General features: G+C 38.6%; 1 pseudogene; it reads right to left on the reverse strand.

Annotated features, from left to right (window-relative positions):
* LOC110629929 overlaps positions 1 to 23,477 on the reverse strand; it is a 34,321-nt pseudogene that overhangs the window by 8,016 nt on the left and 2,828 nt on the right.

Raw genomic sequence — 23,477 nt, forward strand, 5'->3', positions numbered from 1 at the left:
AAAGTGTCAATAGTGGATATGTTACATTAAATCGTACAGCTCAAATTTTATTAAGGAATATGTTTCCAAGCATAAACTTTCACTGGTAACGAAAGTTTAGGGGAATAGAAACCGATCCACAGTGCAAAATAGAAATAGTGCTGCATCAGTTGTTGTAGAGGTCTGGTCTCATTCCATAGGCTAGGGTAAAGAAGGAGAATGAAAAAAGTGATAAAGATGGTAATGAAATCAGCACAAACCTTTCCACAATATAGCAATGTTTTCTTTCAACTTGGCTACTAAAGCAGGATTAGACTCCAGGACATCAATAGCAGTAATTGCAGCACTAGCAAGATATGGAGGCAAAGAAGCTGAAAAGACGTAGCCCGAGCTGCTCAGTCGCTGCAAAGATTAGCAAAAACAATGCATAAGCATTTACGAATAGGAGAAATATTATAATGCTAATTAAATCCAACTAGTCAGAGTATCCAACTTTCAAAAAAATGGTTCCATTTTTAGGCATATTATCCTACTTGGTGATCAATGACTCTTGCACTTCCAGTGCAGAATCCTCCTTCAGTGGCTAATGCATGCCCCATAGCTGCAGTTATAATATCTATCTTCTCAACCTGCAAACCCTCACCCTTGTAAATTTTAAATTACCAAGTTCACACTAATAAAAAGAAAGTATTGTTTTAAAACGTACTGGAACACCATAGTATTCAGTTAGACCTTTTCCTGATCCGCCAAGCACTCCAAACGAGTTGCTTTCATCCAACAAAACACGAAAGTGATATTTCTCCTTCAATCTGATAATCTCATTTAATGGAACTATTTGGCCTGAATTCTGAAGATTTCAAGATCAAAACAACAAAGCTTCCAGTCAAATAATTTTTCCTCTCCATCAAGAAAAAGAGGCATTAAACTATCAATCGCATATAATGGTATAGCAGTCACACAGCATGCATGTGAATACAAATCCACAACTAGTTCTTCTAAACTGCATGACTTTTCCTTGGCTGTCTGGTCTGTTTTTCATCTGCCAGGGGAGGGAGGGGGGGGGGGGAATTTAAATGATGGATCTATTTTTTCTTCCTGCCTCTTAAATTCAATAGGCTAGATCAATGATGACATCAAAGACTTAGCTTGGAATATCTTTAAAAGCTTGGAGCTTTCAAGAAGCTGAAGATAATTGAAGATGGCAGTGACATTTTTGCTGCTGCAAGTATCAGATAATTATGTCCTTTCTTTTTTGATTTATTATCTTTGTTTTACTTGTAATCTTAGCATGGCATGGTGAAGTATGACCTAAGTGTTGTTTAGGTGAAAGTATACTAGCTAAGTATGGGAAAGTTACTGCCGCTACAATATTTTAACATGTCACTAGCAGCTTTTTGCATTTGCTTAAATATCTGTAATGTTACAGCAATGAATAGATTTTTCTCTTCACTTCTTTGTCCAAAAACCAACAAATGGTATCAGAGCTCTCTTGTTCTTAGAGGGACAGTGGAATTGAGAGAAAACAAGTGAGAAAACACCATCAAAAAACCTGTTTCAAACAGAAAATGGCTTCAAGCATTGCTGGAGCACTTTCACCACCGGTCTTCAATGGTGACAACTATCAACTTTGGGCTGTGAGAATGAAAGCCTTGTTGAAAGGCTTAGATTTATGGGAAGCAGTAGAAACAGGAGCTGATCCTCCTCCATTGAGGACCAATCCCACAGTCACACAAATGAAGCACCATGCTGAAGAAGTGGCAAAGAAATTCAAAGCACTCTCTTATATACACTCAGCTGTGTCTGAGTCAATATTCACACGCATTATGGCATGTAAAACAGGAAAAGAAGCTTGGGACAGACTTAAAGAGGAGTTTCAAGGCAGTAAAAAAACAAGACAAATGCAGGTCTTGAACCTAAGAAGAGAGTTTGAAGCTTTGAAGATGAAAGAAACAGAGAATGTGAAGGAATTCTCTAACAAAGTTTTGAGGGTTGTGAACCAGATCAGGGTCCTTGGTGAAGATCTTCTAGACAAGAGAGTTGTAGAGAAGGTTCTTGTAAGTCTTCCTGAGAGGTTTGAAGCTAAAATTTCATCTCTTGAAGACTCAAAGGATCTTACACAAATTTCACTAGCAGAGCTTGTTAATGCACTACAAGCAACAGAACAAAGAAGGAATTTGAGATAGGAAGACAATACTGAGGCAGCTCTTGTCATGAAAAGCAAAGAGAAAGTTCAGTTCAACTCAAAAGGAAAAAAGTTTAATGATAGAAGGAATAAAAAAGAAGGTGACAGCAGTAAGAATGCAGAAAGGAAAGGGAAGTTTCCTCCATTTTCAAATTGCAAACAAACTAATCATTTGGAGAAATTTTGCTGGTACAAACCTGGTGTTCAATGCAGGTCTTGTAAAAAATTTGGACACATTGAAAAAGTTTGCAAGTCAAAGCCAAGCCAAGGAGAATATCAAGCTCAAACGGTAGAAAGTCAAGAGCAAGATGAGGCAAAGCTCTTTGTTGCAACTTGTTGTGCAGCTGGGACCAGCAGTGATTCCTGGCTCATTGACAGTGGCTGCACTTATCATATGACATCTGAGATTGTGACGTTCAAGAAGCTTGACAAGTCCTACAATTCTAGAGTAAAGATAGGAAGTGGAGAATTTCTGGAAGTCAAGGGCAAAGGTGAAATCTCAGTTGAAACTGCAACAGGTACAAAACTAATTTCTGAAGTCTTGTATGTACCTGATATAGACCAGAATTTACTGAGTGTTGGTAGATGCTTGAGAAACAATATTCCTTATTGTTCAAAAATAAGACATGCACAATCATGGATCCTGCTAGAAATGAATTGATGCGAGTTAAAATGAAAGATAGAAGCTTTTCCTTAAGGTGGAATAAGTTAAATGCACATGCATTCTCTAGTTCTGTTGATGAGTCTGCACTTTGGCATAGAAGATTAAAACACTTCAACTTTCATGCACTTAAACACATGTATGACAACTGTTTAGTTTAAAACATGCCTGTTATGCTTTCCACAATTGAAGTGTGTGATGTGTGTCAATTTGGAAAGCAAACCAGAATTCCTTTTCCTATTAATCAATCATGGAGGGCAGTAGAGAAGTTGCAGCTTGTTCATAGTGATGTTTGTGGTCCCATGAGTTCTCCTTCACTCAATGGGAGCAAGTACTTTGTGCTTTTCATTGATGATTTTTCCAGGTTCTGTTGGGTGTATTTCTTGCAACAAAAATCAGAAGTGCTACAGATGTTTCAAAAGTTCAAAGCTGCAGCTGAGAATCAATGCAACTCAAAAATCAAAATACTCAGAGCTGATAATGGAACTGAGTATGCTAACAAGAATTTCAGTAAGGTTTGTGAAGAGGCAGGAATTCAACATCAATTTACAACTAGTTACACTCCACAGCAGAATGGAGTAAGTGTGAGAAAAAACAGGACTGTTATGGAGATGGCTAGATGCTTAATGTTTGAAAAAAAATTACCAAAAAAATTATGGGTTGAGGCAGTAAATACATCAGTCTAACGATTGAATAGACTACCAACGAAGGCTTTAAAAGAACAAACTCCTTTTGAAGCCTGGTTTGAAGTTAAACCTTGCATTGAACATTTAAAAGTCTTTGGGAGCATATGCTATGCTCATATTCCAGCTGTGAAAAGAGATAAGTTGGATCGCAAGTCTCAGGTTGGGATTTTTCTGGGCTATAGCAGCAATGTAAAAGGATATAGGGTGTTCAACATGGAGACAAAGAATGTAATAGTTTGCAGAGATTTGAAAGTGGATGAAGAAGCTTACTGGGATTGGGAAAAGGCACAAGTGGAACTTATAAACAATAATCAAATTCAGAGAGTTGATTCTCTTAATCAAGAACCAGCTCATGAACAAGAAGATGCAGATTATGGAAGTGACACAGATTCAGATTTTGCAGTCAGAGGTACCAGGTCTCTAGAAGAAATTTATGAGAGGTCTAATATAGCCTTGCTGGAGCCAACAAGTCTAGAAGAGGCAATGCAATCTCCAAATTGGATGAATGCAATGCAAGGAGAGCTGAAAATGATCAATAAAAATGAAACGTGGAACTTGGTTGATAGACCAAGAAACAAGAAGGTAATTGGTGTAAAGTGGGTTTATAGAATCAAACTCAACTCAGATGGTTCTGTAAATAAGCACAAAGCAAGATTAGTTGTGAAAGGCTATTCACAACAGTTTGGAGTGGATTACACAGATACCTTTGCTCCAGTAGCAAGGTATGATACAATAAGGCTTCTCATTGCCTTGGCTAGGGGTGAGCATTCGGTCGGTTCGGTTCAAAACCGAACCGAACCGAATAAACCGAAAACCGAAATTTGAGTGTTTATGAAAACCGAACCGAACCGATTTTGATCAGAAACTGAATCGAACCGAACCGGTCTGATTCGGTTCGGTTCAGTTTGATCGGTTTTGATTTTTAATAATTTTTTTTATTTTTTACACTTTATTTTTAATATTTTAAAATTTAATTAAAATATTTTAATTTTAATATGATTTAATTTCTATATATTATTGAAAAAACATATTATTATTACTAATCGGTTCGGTTCGGTTTTTTCGGTTTTTTTCTGATCAAAACCGAACCGAACCGAAATAACCGAAATTTTTGAAATTGAAAACCGAACCGAATCGAAATATATAAAAAACCGAACCAAATTTTTAAATCGGTTCGGTTCGGTCGGTTTTTTCGATTTGAACCGAATAGTGCTCACCCCTAGCCTTGGCTGCTCAAAAATGTTGGAAGATTTATTAGCTTGATGTGAAATCTACATTTCTAAATGGTCATCTACAAGAGGAGATTTTTGTAGAGCAACCACCTGGTTTCATTAAGAAGGGACAAGAAGATAAAGTTTTCTTCCTCAAGAAAGCTTTATATGGGTTGAAACAGGCCCCTAGAGCCTGGTACAGCATAATGGATTATCATTTGTTGAAATTGGATTTTACAAGAAGTCCTAGTGAAGCTACTTTGTATGTTAAAGCTGAGAATGAAGATTTGCTAATTGTTTCCTTGTATGTGGATGACCTTTTGATCACAGGAAGTAGCAATGAGTTGGTACAACAATTCAAGAATGAAATGCAGTCTGTATTTGAGATGACTGATCTTGGAGAAATGACTTTCTTCCTTGGATTGGAGGTTCATCAAACAAGTCATGGAACCTTCATTTGTCAAGAAAAATATGCAAATGAAGTACTTAAGAAGTTTGGGATGGAAAATTGCAGTAGTATCAACACTCCTTTGGCCCAAAATGAGAAATTGAGCAAGGAAGATGATTCAGAAAAAATAGATTCAGGAATTTATAGAAGTGTAATTGGATGTCTATTGTATTTAGCAACTTCCAGACCTGATATTATGTTTGTAACCAGCCTATTATTTAGGTTCATACATAATCCTAGCCAAAGGCACTTCAAGGCAGGTATGTGAAGGGAACCAGTAATTTGGGCATTTGGTTCAAGGCTGGTCAAGAAGTGAAGCTTATTGGGTATACAGACAGTGATTGGGGAGGCACAGTTGATGACATGAAGAGCACCTCAGGATTCATGTTCTCTATTGGTTCAGGAGCTGTTAGCTGGAGTTCAAGAAAGTAGGAAGTGGTAGCTCAGTCTACAGCAGAAGCATAATACATTTCTGCTGCTGCTGCTGTGAATCAGGCCATTTGGCTTAGAAAGTTTATGAAAGATTTGAAGCAGGAACAAAGGGAAGCTACTGTGATCTTCTATGATAATCAGTCAGCTATAGCAATGGCAAAAAACCCAGTTTTTCATGGTAGAACCAAACATATCAAGATCAAATTTCATTTTATTAGAGAAGCAGAGAAAGAAGAAGAAGTGAAGCTCATTCATTGTGATTCTGAAGTTCAAGTTGCTGATCTCTTAACCAAAGGATTGCCTAAAATCAGATTTGAAACATTGAGGAGGAGCCTTGGTGTTTCCAGCAAAAATGTCAAGGAGGAGTGAAGATGGCAATGACATTTTTGCTGCTGCAAGTATCAGAAAATTATGTCCTTTCTTTTTTGATTTATTATCTTTGTTTTACTTATAATCTTAGCATGGCATGGTGAAGTATGACCTAAGTGTTGTTTAGGTGAAAGTATACTAGCTAAGTATGGGAAAGTTACTGCCACTATAGTATTTTAACATGTGACTAGCAGCTTTTTGCATTTGCTTAAATATCTGTAATGTTACAGCAATGAATAGATTTTTCTCTTCACTTCTTTGTCCAAAAACCAACAATAATAAAAACAAAAATCTTGAATGATAGCATGTCTCCATATTCTCCCTCTCAATGCCCCACTTTGCTAGAAGCATGGTTGGATACCGTTTCAAATCACCTTTTCTTATCAAAATGAAACTAGGAACACTAATAACCAACAACTTATACTTCACATTCCCAAAAAAAAATGGAAAATAAACAGAAAATTGAAAATTTATATTGTTAAGACTAAAGAGTTGCACAGTTAGTGAAAAATGAGGAAAAAAATAAAAAGAAATTTTTTGCATAACTCACAAAGAATACCTGGTATATTGCTTCAACAATGATATAACGACGCAATTTTTTAGCACGCTTATTCCCAGCAGTTATTTTATCCAACGTGTTTTCCAGAGATTCTGTAACAGCCCGGAAACCGGTACCCTCTCTGTAACGGCCCAAACTGCTCGGCGCTAGGACTCAGGTCGGCTTAAGGCCGCCAGAACCCGTAGCAAGCCTAAACTGATCTCCAAACATCCCATACATGATCCAACATAACCTGACAGCGGAAAACATTTCTGAAAAACTACCAGACTTAACCTTTAAAACACTCTCTGTAGGTCCAATCAGATGAACCAAAATGCTCAGATATACTAATCTGAACTAGCCCTCGAGCTATCTGTCATACACCAGTGATGCTATACCAAGTAACCTCCATGCCCTATGCGCTCTGCAGCATAGAACCCACTCTGTACGGGTCAGCATATCATAAGTTAACTTGGCTACCATAGAGTCACAGGAATCAAACCTGATCTTCTCTAATGGCCTATTCTATGGATCACAGGAATCAAACCTGGTCTTTCCTCTGCACTGGTCTTGGGTCACAAAGGAATTAATCCCTGTCTTCCCTCACAGTTATCATTCACTGGGTTGTCGAAAACACAACATATATTAAGTCTGGTCTAACTCATTTCTCATCAAGAAGCTGTAAAACAGGATACATGCATACACTAGGGATAAAACATACTATAGACAATAGGCAAAAGCACATTCTAACCCATTTATACATTAACTATTACATCTGTAATACATATCTCTTTAATTTACATCATGTCCACACTATACTATTAAACATGCAATCCTTTAGCATAACTCTGTTGCTTCTGCCCCTCCCAGCTACTCTGAACCTGCAAAACTGGGATTACGGGAAAGGGATGAGCTTCTAAAGCCCAGTGAGTAGAAACACTGAAAACAGTTCATTCATACGCACTATATATGAAAATGCATCACAACTCACACATCTCAATATATCTTTTGGATTAGACATGACTCCAAAACTCCCTCGACGGGCTATTGAAGTCGCCTTGGTCCAATCCCCACTAAGGTAGACATGACCCCAAAAGTACCCTCTGTCAACACTGGCCCCCAAAGGAGCTACTGACCTGACATATGACAGGAGCCGAAGCTTAGGCTATTGGAGTCGCCTGGGTCCACCTAAACTCTGATGCAAGGCCTCATATTCGTGATTCTAATGCAATCACCCTAATACATATCATAGTATTCATGATGCATGAACTATGCTAAAGCATTATGTTTCTTTAATAAAAGATTAAGTTAAGTTCTACTCACCTCTGCTCCTCAAGCAGAAACCTGACTGACTCTGCAACTGCTAACCCTGACGACCTCCCTGAACTGTCGGGTCCAATCCTACACAAAAGGACTCGATTGAGGTGTCAAACATACGCTTATTAACTCTTAAACAACTTCCCAAAACCCCTCTAAAAGCTCATATAAAACATGCAAAGGAAAAGCTAGGCAGGACACCTTCGGCGGCACCTTCGGCGGCCGAATGTGCAGAACAGATCCGAAAGTCCATTCTTTCGGAGGCAACCTTAGGCAGCCGAAACTGTCTTCACAAGGGGTTCGGCGGCCGAATCCTCTCTTCGGCGGCCGAACCTGAGTTCATCCAGAACTCAGCTTCGTGCACAACCATCTCCTGCCAAGCACCAACTCTACACAAGCATGCATCACTCCTCCTTCAACTTGCATATACTCAAGTACATGCTCACAGGGGTCCAGAACTACCTACTAACCCCAACAAACAGCAACTATAACATATAATCATGCTTTCATCATTAAAACATCAAAAACTCAACTTTAAACCCTAAACATGCAACTCTACCCTTAACCTCTTTAAAAGCTATTAAAACTCATTAAAACCAACTTAAGATTCTCCCTTACCTCTTGACTCAAGAAGCTGAAGAATCCAACACAGCAACTCCTTGTCAAAAACACAAAACCATCAAAACTCTCCTTTTCTCTCAAAAACGGTTAAAACCTTAGCAAAGGACCAAACCCCCTGCATAAGCTGATTAAAGCTTGCAGATGAGTCAAGGGAGACGTGGCATAACCCTCTGTCTGTGATTTGGAAGCAACAGCTGGCCATTTCACCGACTGAGGCGTGCACAATAGCTGGCTAACCAGCTCAGCTTCGGCTGCCAAACCTGCATGCGAAACCATGCAACGTTCGGGGGCCGAACATACACTTCGGCAGCCGAACATTGGACACTTTCGGCGGCCGAACTTACATTCGGGGGCCGAACCTGGCCTTTGTCTCCAAAGCCTTTTCTCTTTAAAACTCATTCCTATTTCATGTAAAACCATTAAAATACTTACAACACTTTCCTTTACCCTTGCTCTATCCTTCAAAGAAGGTCCACTATCAGAAATTCCACCAGACGGTAGGAAGTCCGATGCCTGAACGAGCCGGGTATTACAGATTCCATGTCATTATGCTTAAAATACACAATGGTGCTTCTAGAAAGATAAAGATCATTTTGTATTCCCCAGTGGACTCCCTCATCACTAGAAGAAAGAAGAAAAAGAAAATTATAAGGGCATACAAACGTAAGCACTATTCAGTCCAGGTTAGAAGCTATATTCCACAAAATAGAGCCACAATTTTGTGAGGTGCAAGATATTTATATAACCATGATTCCGTGACATAAGCAACTAGGTTCACTGAAGAACTACATCCAAGAACAAATAAATGAGTTTCACCTGCAAAGATAAGAAAACTAAAAAGATTGTAATGCTAGGTGAGCTGAGAAATTTTTTGGGTCATCTAATAGAAGCAAGCACTGTTGTTATCATATTCATGTCTAATCATAATTTAATAGGTACCACTTATTAGAACAAATGAACATTGAATCCATTGATTTGCATATGAATTTCATTATAGCAAGTTGTCTGCAAATGAAATCTCATGTTGCCATATCATTTATTAAATGTAGAATACATTTGAGACTTCTAACTTTTAAGTTAGGATTAACTTGCAAATTCTATTAGAATCAGTAGAATTTGGCTCAAACACAGTGCTACGACCCATCACGTCATGGGATGATGAATAAGGAAGGAGCTCATTAGAGGAAGTTCTTAACACCTCAGACTCGTTAAAAAGAGAGTATTAAATCTCACAATTTTAGGAATAAATTCTGCTTATTTTATTGAATAAAAATAAATCTCTTATATAGTGGAAATCCATACAATCATAAGACTTCTAACTAGAGTAGAAGTCTAATACAAGTAATTATTAGATAAAGAACTCCTAAGATAAGATAATAAAAATCTAAGAACAAACAAATAAGATAAAGATAAGATAACTAATAGATAAATATAATGTATTTGTTGTGGATTTAATCTATCCATTGTCCATAGCACATTGCCGACCATATAGAACTAAAAATGTAGGCAAGTGATATTTTTGCATGGCAAATATGGCAAGTGTGGATTTGCAAATGAATTCCACAAATGGAATTTATTCATACCAAACAATCACTTAACTTGAAACAAGAAAAAATTACATATAAACGAAGAGGAGAACTTATTAAAACAAATTGGTGAACATCACCAAAAAAATATGAATAACTTGCTGTATTATCCAAAAACTCACCTTGTTTACTTTTAGAAAAATAATAAGTTGAGACTGTGCACTCACACAACTATAATGTCTCCTTTTTTGCAGAAACATGGAATTGCACTGAACATGGTGGAAAGTCCATATGAATATAGAATTGAATCAGGAGTTCCCAAAAACTTCGCTATTCTAGCCTCACAATCCAGATGGACATCTAAGAAAGAAATTTGTCAAGGGTGAATGTTTTAAATGCAAAACATTATAAATATACAAAGCAAGGATTGAGGCCAGTTTAAAGTTGAGTATTACCAATAGTTCCATAGAATCCACGAGGACCACATGAACCAACACCATATTTTTCCAATGCGGAGGTGCAAGACTCTTGCGATAAAACTTGTTATACTCTTAAGGAAACCCATTTTCCTAAAATAGAGAAAAAGTAAAGATTTAGGAATAAATTCTCTCACAAGTAATTTCTCATGCGCTATTAATCCAAGATAATTAGATGAAGAAAAGTTCACAACTTCTTTGCCGTTGATTACTGTATGTGGCCCAGAAGCACTGCATAAATAGATGAAACGAGAAATCTTCAGAATACAAAGAATCATTCAACTACTAACCTCAGATTTCACACACTCAGGTGCTGCAATATCTCTCCATACAAAAGCCTCTTTAAAAGATATAAAAAAAGGGTATAACGTAGTAACTGGACAATCATAAAGGCATAAATTAGTAGCAACCAAAATGGTTTCTCTAAGAAGAAGAAGAAGAAGAAAGAAAAGTGAGAAAGGAAGATTAGCACTGTCACATGGAAGCATGTGGACAATTTCAAGAAGAATCAGACAGAATAACCTATATGGGAATGCAAAATATTTTCACCTTTCTAATACTGGTGGCTCTCATTGCATCTCTTCCGTAATAGGAGGAATAAGGGGTTCTGGAATCCATTCTTCACATAGCTCATCTATTTCCTGCAGACATTGTATTTTCAGCAATTCTATTTGGCTATGCAAGAAAATTGTTAGAATTTACGGTGCAGAAACTACTACACTACAACAGGTAAGGTAACAATATGAGAGAATGAATCTTGCTAATTAAAGTATCATTCACCATTATATCTTATAATTACTTGAATAAATATAGCCCTGATATGTGGAGCCACAATAAAAGAATCTAAAATATTGTAGAATAGACAGCTGTACAGTTTGTTACAACGGAATAAGGCTCCAGAATGTACCATCCATATGTATATAAACAACACCATGTAATCCTTCTCAATATACATTTTTGGAAAATTTTTCTTCCATATTCTTTTTTCTGCTTGCTCTGCATGGTATCAGAGCCACGATTCCTTGTGGCATGATTTTTTTTTCACAGTTTTTTCTTTATCCTCTCCAATGGAAGAAGAAATACAAACACCTAACAACACAATCACCGCTAAAAATATACCACTTCCAACAATACTAACCCAGACCCTTATACTCTGCAAACCAATGAAAACCCTGGTATGATGCTCATCAGTGTACCATTAACTGGAACAAACTATCATTCTTGGTGTCGATCCATGATGACAGCATTGAGGGCCAAAGACAAGATAGGATACATCAATGGGAAATGTGCAGCTCCAGAAGAAGATTCATCCAACTTCAAAAAATGGCAACGTGTAGATAGCATGGTGCTGGCATGGATTCTCAATTTCATTTCTAAGGAGATTGTGGAAGCCTTCCTGTAACGACCCGGAAATCGGACCGCTACCGACGCTAGGATCCAGATCGACTTAAGGTCGCCGGGACCCGTAGCAAGCCTAACATACATCCTGTACAGCTGGTATAATCCCAAACATGATCAAACATAAGCATAAACTTTAAAACATAAACTGTAAACTTTTTCTTTAACCCGTTTGACCTGTGTATGCACTATGACTGAACTCATAGAACCCCTAGGGTCAGCATACCCTATGTCAAACTCGGTCCATCACATGAAACAACATAAAATAAAACTCATGTACAAAGGGATTATCCAACTCGGGCCAAGCACAATACTATAACTCTGAACATATAACATAATGTCATATTACAACATAACTCTTTTACATCCTTACACAACTTTACGTTACATCATGTCCACTGCTATTCTATTACTTAACATGACCATGGACATAACCTGCTGATCTCCCGACTATCTCTGACCCTGCAAACCTGGGGTTAGGGGAGAGGGGTGAGCTAAAAAGCCCAGTGAGCAGAAACCATAAAAGAAAACAGTTCATTTTAACGTATGCTATCATGGAATGCGTCACATCACAAATATATCACCTCAAGGATGAATCTGTCACCAATAGCCCTCTACATATCAAACTCGTACCACAACAAGTCAACAATGCTTTATGCCAGGGGCGATACGGCCACGCCTGGACTTCACATACTTTATGCCAGGGACGATACGGCCACACCTGGACTTCTCATACTTTATGCCAGGGGCGATACGGCCACGCCTGGGCTTCTCATCTCATATCATATCGTACATGCCATATCATATCAATTCATATCATATCATAACATACTGAGGGCTAGAGGATCATCCAGTATCCATCCACATCATTATCATCGTATTATGCAATGCATCATATTCGTGAATTCTAATGCAAACAACCTATTGCATAACATGGTATTCATGATGCATGAACATGCTTGAACATGCTGAAAACATTTGATTTAAAACATGAGGGTGAGTTCCACTCACCTCTGGCTAGCTCTGGACTAACTCTGAAGCAGCTAACACTGCTAAGCACCTCGGTTCCTCGGGTCCGATCCTACACAGGTGGACTCCCGTGAGGTGCCAAACATACTCTAAACAACTCATAAACAACTCCTCAAAAACCCCCTAAAGCATCACTTAAACATGCATAGAAAACACTCATGAAACGGCTGGACAGGGCACTTTCGGCGGCCGAAGGTCCCTTCCAGAGACGAAAGTCAGGCAGGTTCGGCGGCACCTTCGGCGGCCGAACCCTCACTCCAGAGACGAAAGTCAGGCACTTTCGGCGGCCGAACATTACCTTCGGCGGCCGAAAGTCTGCTTTCAAGCCAAAACTCAACTTTCGGGGGCAAGGTTAGGCGGCCAATCCCTGCATCCTCAGGCAGGTTCGGCGGCCGAAACCACCTTCGGCGGCCGAACCTGAGTTCATCCAGAACTCAGCCTTTGTGCATTTCAAGCCTCCCAAGCCTTCCATACACCCCAAAACAAGCACCCAACTTCTCAAATACATGCATACATCCTTAACCATGCACAAAGGAGCTCAAACAAGCTTAAACTCCCAAAAACAACATCTAAAGCATACATAGATAGTTTATGACCCACATAGGCCAAAACCATCAAAACAAACCAAACCTCACATACTCTCTCCCAATCATGCATACTCTCTCCCATATGCTCAAGGGGCTTGAAAACTAACTTAAACCCCAACACAAACATCACATGAACATACATTATCATACATTGGGCATAAAACCCACATAAACCCTAACATGCATATCTACCCATACTCAACCATCAAAACCTCTTACAACTCACTTAAAACTTCATGAAACGTAAAAAAAAGCATAGATCCACACTTACCTCTTGAAGATCGAGGGTTTGTGCGAGCTCTAACTTGGAGATGGGAGGAAACTACTCCTTGGGCCTCCAAGCTCCCAAAACTCGATCTAAGCTTGAAAACTCTTCAAAACAACCATGGAACTCATAAAAATATGAAGGAGATGAAGAGAAAACATGAAAATGACCAAAGGAGAACATGAACACACCTGAGCTCGAGAATGGGGAGAAAACTCGCCCATTTTCGGTCTGAGGGGCTTTTATAGGTGGCCAGCCAAACCTCCTTCGGCGGCCTAACGTGCAAGCAAAACACCCCCATGTTCGGCGGCCGAACTTGAGGTTCGGCGGCCGAACCTGGTTTGTTCAAACAAGGCTTTCGGAGGCCAAAAGCACTCCCGAAACCTTCTCATGTTCGGCGGCCGAACTTCACTTTCGGCGGCCGAACCTGGCAAAACCTCCTTGGTCTTTTCTTTTCCAAAACTCAAATCTTTTTCATTTAAAACCATAAAAATCATGTGAAAACATTTTAGAAAACACATTTTTAACCCCCTAGAAGACTCTGGCATCTTCAGAAATTCCAGATTCCAACGGAGATTCCGCCGGAAGGTAGGGATTCCGATGCCGAAATCTAGCCGGGTATTACACTTCCTATATGCAACAACTGCACACGAACTGTGGATGGAGCTAGAGCAACGTTTTGGGAAAAGCAATGGGCTACTATTGTATCAAATAAAAAGAGAAATCAATGCCTTCAGCCAAGGTAATCTTACTTTGATGGTTTATTTCACAAAGTTAAAAAAATTGTGGGATGAGCTTTCTTGGTTGAAAACATTTCCTACTTGCTCTTGTGGTGATGCTATGTCAGTGGCTGACATTGAAAATGAAGACATGAAGATAAATTAATCAAGTTTCTGATGGGATTAAACGATAGCTATGATCATGTGTGTAACACTGGAACCCTTACCCAATGTTAACAAGGCTTATCTATGCTTTACCATGTTGAGAAACAACGAGTCACAAGTTGTCATGCTTTATTAATCAAAGAAATTGGACCCAAAACAGAAGGGGCACTGGTGCCTCTAGCCACTTTAGTTCCAATCCTGCATTATTCTCCACAATATCTAAAACTCCATATCCTACACTTGTCTGATGGCACCAAACGAGAAGTCACACATATTGGTACCATTGCGTTACACCCAAAGATAGTTTTGGAAAATGTTTTGATGGTGCCAAATTTTAAATATAATTTATTATCAGTTAGCAAATTACTACAAACCACTAATACCTCCATTTTCTTTTTCTCATCTCATTGTCTCCTACAGGACCAACAGTCTAGAGAAACGTTGGCTATTGGTAAAGAGAATAAAGGCTTATACAAGCTGGAAGCATCTTCCTTTATTTCAGTAAATAAAACAAATGTAGCTCATTTTGCTGAAAATTCTTGTAATCTTTGGCATGAGTGTTTGGGCATGTTTCTCATCACACCTTAAAGTATTAGATATTAATATCAGTTCTTCAGATTTTGTCCCTTGTGAAATTTGTCCTTTGGCCAAACAGCAACGTTTATCATTTCCTTCAAGCCACACTAAAATCATATCTGTGTTAGAATTAATTCATGTGGATCTTTGGGGACCCTCACAATAGTGGATGATATGAGCAGCGCCACTTGGACTTACCTTATGAAAGACAAAAACACATACTCTCATGCACTTTACAATGTTCATAAATGATGCACAGAACCAGTCTCAGAAACACATCAAAATCATGAGAACCAATAATGATTCAGACTTTCTCGAATCTTCATGCCAATCATTACTCCATAGTAAGGAAATTGTGCACCACAGAACATGTCCTTACACTCCTCAACAAAATGGGATCATAGAGCCAAAACACAAACACCTATTAGAAGTCACCCGTGCCCTTCTATTTCATGCAGGAAACCCTAAAACATTCTAGGGAGAAACCGTTCTCACTACAACTTATATTATAAATCATAAACCTTCTCAAACACTTCAATGGTAAATACCTTTTGAAATACTCCATCAAAGAAAACCTGCATACCAACATCTCCGCATTTTTGGATGCCTTTGCTATATAACTAATATTAAACCACACAAGACCAAACTTGAACCCAGAGCTTTCAAATGTTTATTTTTGGACTATGTGAGTAGGTAGAAGGGCTACAAAGTCTATAATCTTCAAATACAAAAACTTAGTGTTTCTCGAGATGTCATCTTTCATGAAAATCAATTCCTATACAAGAAAAATTTTCATGTCTCATCTTCACATCCAGAAACTCAAATACCAGATGCAAGATTTTGTCACTTATGTCTCTTTACCAGTAGCAGCCTTTTCTCACATTAAAGGTCCTGAAGGTAATTCTAATTTTTCTATCATCGTTTTCACACCACCTCATTCTTCTTTCGTGACTAATATGTTCACTATTAAGGAACCTTGCTCTTATCATCAAGCTAAACAGGACATTAATTGGATTCATGCCATGAACAAGGAGTTGGAGGCACTCGAGAAAAATGATACAGGGCAGCTCACTTCTCTCCCTAAAGGCAAGAAATCAATCTCTTGTAAATGGGTATATCGCATAAAATATCATGCAAATGGCATCATTGATTGATATAAAGTAAGATTTGTAGCGCAGAGACTATAATCAGATTGCCGACATTGATTATGTGGATAGCTTCTCTCCGGTGGCATAAATAGTCATTGTCCGCCTCTTCTTCGCCATAGAGGCAGCTCAACAATGGCCCATTCACCAGGTCAATGTTAGTAATGCCTACTTACATGACTTCCTTGATGAAGACCTTTATATGGTTCCCCCGAAGGTTATCAAAAGCAACAAAAGGCCAAGTGTGCAAATTAATTAAGTCCATTTACGGGCTTGAACAAGCCGGTCGGCAACGGAACAAACAGTTTACGCACAAACTAAAGGGATTTGATTTTTCACGATCAGTATCTGATCAGTCTCTTCACCAAATCCTCTAGAAACAGTTTTCAAGCACTTATTGTTTATGTTGATGACGTGCTTCTCACTGGTCCTAATGAGTCCTCCATCATACACACAAAGAAATTCCTTGATTCAGAATTCATGATTAAGGATATGGGTCATGCAAAATTTTTTTTTTTGGGTATTAAAATAGCCAGATCCTCAGCTGGGCTTCTCCTTAGTCAAAGCAAGTATGCCACAGATTTAATTCAAGATGCTGGGCTTACTACTGCCAAACCTGATTCTTCTCCTCTACCAAAAGGACTTAAGCTCAACAATGATACAGAAACACTGTTACCTGATCCAGAGCAATATTGATCACAATTGGCCGGCTCCTTTACCTTAGCATTACTAGACCTAACATTGCATTTCCTGTACAACATTTAAGCCAATTCATACAAGCCCCTCGTATCTCTCATTGGCAAGCTGTGGTCAAATTTTACGTTATTTAAAAGTTGCCCATCAAAAGGAATTTTCTTCTCAGTTTCCTCTTCCTTTTCACTTACCGCTCATTGTGATGCTGATTGGGCAACTTATCCTTTTAAGCCAAAGATCTGTCACAAGGTTCTGCATTTTTCTTGGTGATGCTCTTATTTCATGGAAATCAAAAAAGCAACATACAATGAGTCGATCATCCGCTGAAGCCGGATCTCTTATCTCCTACAAGATTTTCAGATCTCACTACACCTTTCCATTACTCTTTATTGCAACAACCCTACATTCCATGAACGCAGCAAACATATTGACTTGGTGATAGGCGGTTGTCAAAGCCGTCAAAAATAAAACCTATTAATCAATCAACAATAAACTTGTAGATAGTGGCAATAGGGTCGAACCACAGGGAATTGACACCAATGATTTTTCTAATAATGACTAGGTCGAGTAAATAACAAGTAATTAAAAGAGGGCGGTTTGATTTGATGAATTAAAACTAAATAGCAAAAGAAAGCAATAAGTTAAAGATGAGTAAATCAATAAGAGAAAAGCTTCTAGTTGAAGTATGGATCTATTTCAGATTTGTTTAGAATTGATCATTGATTCTTAAACACTCCTATTTATTCCAATAAATTAGTTTAGGATGTGGAAGACGCTTCTCACAATCCAAATTCCTCCTTAGTTCTAGTTTGATTAGGAAACGTTCGCTAATCAAACACTAGTTAACAAGTTGCCAAGGAACGTCCTTGGGGCCTTTGGCATCAAACAACTGTTAACTGCATTAAGACTTAGAGAAACCTAATTCTATCCTTGCCAACCGCGTGGTCAAGTCTAGATCATGCAATTTGATTAAATGTGTATTTGAACAACCTAAGCAATTACGGACCTAAATCATTTAAATAATATTACTTAAGCAATTTAAAAGCAATGGGCCCTTATTGATTCTAAAAGCAAAGTAATAATTATGGAAAGCTCAAATTGCATAAATATTGAAAATAAATAGAAGTTTAACAATGGAGATTTAAATCTCCCAATTCATCACAAAAATCTGAAATTCACCAACTTCAACTAGAAAAGAATGGATTTAGCCACTCATGGTGGACAAAATCACAAAAGAAAAGAAGAAAAGAAGGAAGGAGAATTTCTGCAGAATTGCTGAAGTTGAGATGATGCTGAGATGAGATGATCAGAAGATGTCTTTGCTGGTTTGGAGGCTCTCCTTTTATAGCTGAAGAATTCTATCTATCTAGGGTTTTGAAATCCCTTTTTGATTTGGTGTTTGACTCCTCTTTTGATGTTGAATTTAATTGCAATTGGAATTCCTTGGATGAGAAGCTCTTTCGTGGCTCTTGGTTTTATGTTGGTAGTGATTGGGTTGGATTTGGACATCTGAAAATTCGAATTTCTGTTTTCTGCCCAATTTCCCGCTCTGCTGTCAGTTTCTGCTGTCAAAGTGATTTGCCCGGTGATTTGACCAGTTTCTTCAAGTGATTGGGCAAATCACTGACCCAATCACTTTTCTGTGAGTCAGTCCAGTTTTCTGCTCTCTGTCTTCTGCGAGTGATTTGGCCAGTGTCTTCGAGTGTCTTGGGCAAATCACTGCCCATATCACTTCTGCATGTTGCCTCCAGGTTTCTGCTGTCAAAGTGATTTGCCCGGTGATTTGAGTGTTTTGGGCAAATCACTGACCCAATCACTTTTCTGTCAATTTTCTGCACTTTTTCTCCAATTTTCCAATTTCTTCCTTTTCTATAAAAACAAGATAAAAACCATAAATTAAACTAAAAAATGTGTAAATAAGCAATAAAAAGGATAATAAAAATGCGGCTAATTTATGCTTGATCAAATACCCCCACACCTAGCTTTTTGCTTGTCCTCAAGCAACAAATAACTTAGTTAATCAAGTTCCTTTTTCCCTTGAGCCTAAGTACCACTTAATCAGCCCCCCCTAGACTCTTAAGCTGAAGTATCACAGTATAGAGTACATGCACCAAGGTCGTCCTCTCCTTTCCTTATTTCCTTTCACCTACCATGGTCAAGAGAAAGGTTTTTGACTCAATCATGCTTATTCTTTTATGTTAGGTTTAGTGCAGCCCCTAGGAGTGACTTGCCCCTTTTCTTCTTTCTTCCTTTTTATTTTTATTTTTATTTTCAGCAGCACTTATTCTTATCCTTGCCTGAAAAAGTCACTAACCTTTTTACGCGATTGTGTACATGGGTGATACACCCCCGGTTACTCAGTTAGTCACTTGTTCAAGTGGCTACTAGCTCTGTTCATAGTCTAGACCATCGAAACTTATTTTCTTGGAAAAGTCACTGACCTTTTTACGCGATTGTGTACATGGGTGATACACCCCCGGTTACTCAGTCAGTCACTTCTCCAAGTGGCTATTAGGCTCAGTTCATAGTCTTAAACCATTGGAACAAGTTTATGATTTGTGTTTTATGCTGGTTTTTTATGATAGTTTGGGCAAATCAGCTCATAGGGAGTTACACTAACTTTGTGTTTGCATGTATTTATATTTTTATTTCCCTTGACCTTAGCAAATTTGAGGATTCAATTCAAGAGAAAAACTCCCTAAGTGAAGGTAACATACTGTGAATGATTCAATTTAAGCTTAAAGGGGTGGCAAATCAATGGGGTCATGAGATAAGGAAACTCTTTTAACCTTGTTATCTATGTTGAGTAGAGCAAAAACTAAGACAAAATTCTCTGTGTGTGTGCAAGAAAAAATGTGTGCCAAGAAAAAAAAATGTGTGGTGTATGTCATGGGGCAAAAAGATGCAGAAAGAAACAAAAAGACACAAGTAGAAAGCAAAAGATGATGGAATCAATGTAAATCAATGCAAAAAATAACCTAGTAATACCCCCACACCTATGACAAACATTGTCCTCAATGTGTAAGCGTATATAAAAAAAAATTAAGGAAAGAAAGGGAAAGGGACTTCCTGGCCTGTGGGTGATTTGGCCAGTGATTTGGGCAAGCACTGGGCAAATCACTGGGCAAATCGCTATCTGTCACGGTGCTGGGGCAGAAAATGGTCCACCAGCAGGTCCAATAGGTGCTCCATCCTTTGCATTCTATCTTTGATTCTGGTGAGATGAGCCTCCACCGAATGGTCTTGAGGTGCCTTTTATGTCTTCCAAGGTCCACCCAATTGCTTCTTTATGCTTCCTCAACACATCAAGGAGCTTTTCCTCTTCTTCTTGGCTTAGCTGGTTAGAAATAATTATTGGAAGTGAATTTCCAGCTCCCAAGTAGGCATATTTGAGGTGGCTGGGCAATGGTTTCAGTTCTGGTGCAGTTGCTGTTTGTGCTGATTTCTGCTGTTTGCTGTCTGATTTGGGCTGTGATTTAGGCAGATTATCTGGTGATCTGGGCAAATCACTGTCTGTCAAGTTTGTCTGCTCCAGTGATTTGGTCTGTGATTTGAGCTGATTATCTGGTGATCTGGGCAAATCACTGGGCAAATCACCCACATCCAGCAAGTTACAGCAGTCTGCTGTTTTTTCTGCTTCAGTGATGTTGCTGTCCACTTCTCCTTTCCTGCAAAGACCATCATAAAGTAAATTTTCTTGATCAAAATCAAAAATTTCTTGACTTAAATCATCAATAACATCAAGGCCATAAACAGGAGAAACATCATTGGGGAATTTCATGGCATCATAAACATTAAATTTGATAACTTCCCCTTCAAACTCCATAGTCAATGTGCCATCATGCACATCAATTTTAGTTCTTGCTGTACTTAAGAATGGTCTTCCAAGTAGGATATCAGAGGTGATTTTGCCCTTGTCTTCCTCCATGTCAATAACATAAAAATCTGCTGGAAAGACTAATTGGTCCACTTGCACCAACACATCTTCTAGCACTCCTTTGGGGTAGACAACAGATCGATCAGCCAATTGGATCATAATGCTAGTGCCCTTGAGTGTACCTGCATTCAACAAGTTAAAAATAGAAAGAGGCATGACATTTATTGAAGCTCCAAGGTCACACATGGCCTTCTTTATTCCTATGTTGCCTATTTTGCATGAAATGGCAAATATTCCTCTATCCTTGCATTTGGTGGGAAGTTTCCTTTGAATGACAGCTGAGACACACTCCCCCACACTTACCTTTTTATGTTCAGTAAGTTTCCTCCTATCGGTGCATAGCTCTTTGAGAAATTTAGCATACCTTGGTATTTGTTTGATAGCATCAAGTAGGGGTATATTGATTTCCACTTTGCGAAGTGTCTCCAATATCTCTTTTTCCTCTTTCTCCTTTTGGGATCTTGCAAATCTCTTTGGGAAGGGAGGAGGTACCTTGAATTTCTCCATAAGTTGCTGTTTCTGCCTTTGACTGGATTCTGCCTGGTCTGTTGATTTGGTCAAATCACTCTCTGCCTTCTCTGGTGATTTGGGCAAATCACTGCTGGACAGCTCAGTTTGCCCAGCGATCGGGTCAGTTTCTACTAGTGAATTGGGCAAATCACTGCCCTGATCACTTTCTGGCAGAATTTCTTCCATGGCCTGTTTTTGCAATTTTTTAGCCTTGCTGTCTTGTAGCTCTTTTCCACTCCTCAATGTGATGGCACTAGCATTTTGTCTTGGATTTATCTCAGTTTGGGAGGGTAGCTTCCCTTGAGACTCAAATTTGCTCATTGAAGTGGCCATTTGGCTCACTTGTTGCTCAAGATTTTGGACAACAGCAGGGGATGCAATAGTGGCTGATTCAGTGGTGTATGTTGCTGGTTCAGTAAGTGCAACATCTTCTGGTTCAGTTGTGTCAATTTTTGAGGTTGCTGGTGTTTGGACAGCAACAAGGGATGCAATGGTGGCAGATTCAGCACTTGCTGATTTTTGGACAGCAGGTTCAGCAATTGCCGGTGCAATTTCAGCAGTGGCAGGTGTGGCAGTGGGTGAATTTGCTGGTGCAGAAAATTTTGCAGTAACCTGGAATCGGGTATCTGGTTCAGCTTCAAGTGTAGTGGTGATTTGTGCAGCAGACTCAGCAGCTTGGTCTGTTTCTTCGTCATCGTCCCATAGATCTTGAAGCTCTTCCTCTCTTCTTAATATGTGCGCGTTCATTTAGTTGACCGCTTGATCCACTTGCTGTTGGAGAATTTTTTCAGAAATTTCCAATTTTCTCACCATCTCTTCAAGTTCCATATGGGAGTTTTGAGGTGTTGCTTGGGCTTGATAGTTTTGGTAGTAGTCAGCCCTTGCATAGCCATAATTCGGATTGTCCCTCCAACATGGATTGTATTGTAGATCTCTTTGGTAGTCATGGTAGTGGTCTGTCCTTGTATAGCCATAGCTCATATTGTCTCCCCAACTTGTATTGTATGTGTCAAGGTAGGGATTATGTCTTGGCTGTCCATAGAATCCTGCATGTGCTTGTTGAAGTTGTTGGGCTTGACCTATACCATAATTTCTCACCATAGAGGTTAGTTCAGAAATTTGAGAAGAGAGAAAAGACATACTTACCGTAGCCATGCTTGTAAGGTCTTGGCAGTGCGTTCAATTTCAGGATCGTAAAGAAGAGCTTCTTTACGATCAGCCCTGGTCACAAAAGGAAAATACGTTAGTTAGATCAATTCCCCGGCAACGGCGCCAATTTTTGATAGGCGGTTGTTGAAGCCGTCAAAAATAAAACCTATTAATCAATCAACAATAAACTTGTAGATAGTGGCAATAGGGTCGAACCACAAGGAATTGACACCAATGATTTTCCTAATAATGACTAGGTCGAGTAAATAACAAGTAATTAAAAGAGGGGGGTTTGATTTGATGAATTAAAACTAAATAGCAAAAGAAAGCAATAAGATAAAGATGAGTAAATCAATAAGAGAAAGATGAGTAAATCAATAAGAGAAAAGCTTCTAGTTGAAGTATGGATCTATTTCAGATTTGTTTAGAATTGATCATTGATTCTTAAACACTCCTATTTATTCCAATAAATTAGTTTAGGATGTGGAAGACGTTTCTCACAATCCAAAATTCTCCTTAGTTCTAGTTTGATTAGGAAACGTTCGCTAATCAAACACTAGTTAACAAGTTGCCAAAGAACGTCCTTGGGGCCTTTGGCATCAAACAACTGTTAACTGCATTAAGACTTAGAGAAACCTAATTCTATCCTTGCCAACCGCGTGGTCAAGTCTAGATCATGCAATTTGATTAAATGTGTATTTGAACAACCTAAGCAATTACGGACCTAAATCATTTAAATAATATTACTTAAGCAATTTAAAAGCAATGGGCCCTTATTGATTCTAAAAGCAAAGTAATAATTATGGAAAGCTCAAATTGCATAAATATTGAAAATAAATAGAAGTTTAACAATGGAGA

This window comes from Manihot esculenta, chromosome 13 (assembly GCF_001659605.2).
Source record: "Manihot esculenta cultivar AM560-2 chromosome 13, M.esculenta_v8, whole genome shotgun sequence".
Classification (NCBI taxonomy): Eukaryota; Viridiplantae; Streptophyta; class Magnoliopsida; order Malpighiales; family Euphorbiaceae; genus Manihot; species Manihot esculenta.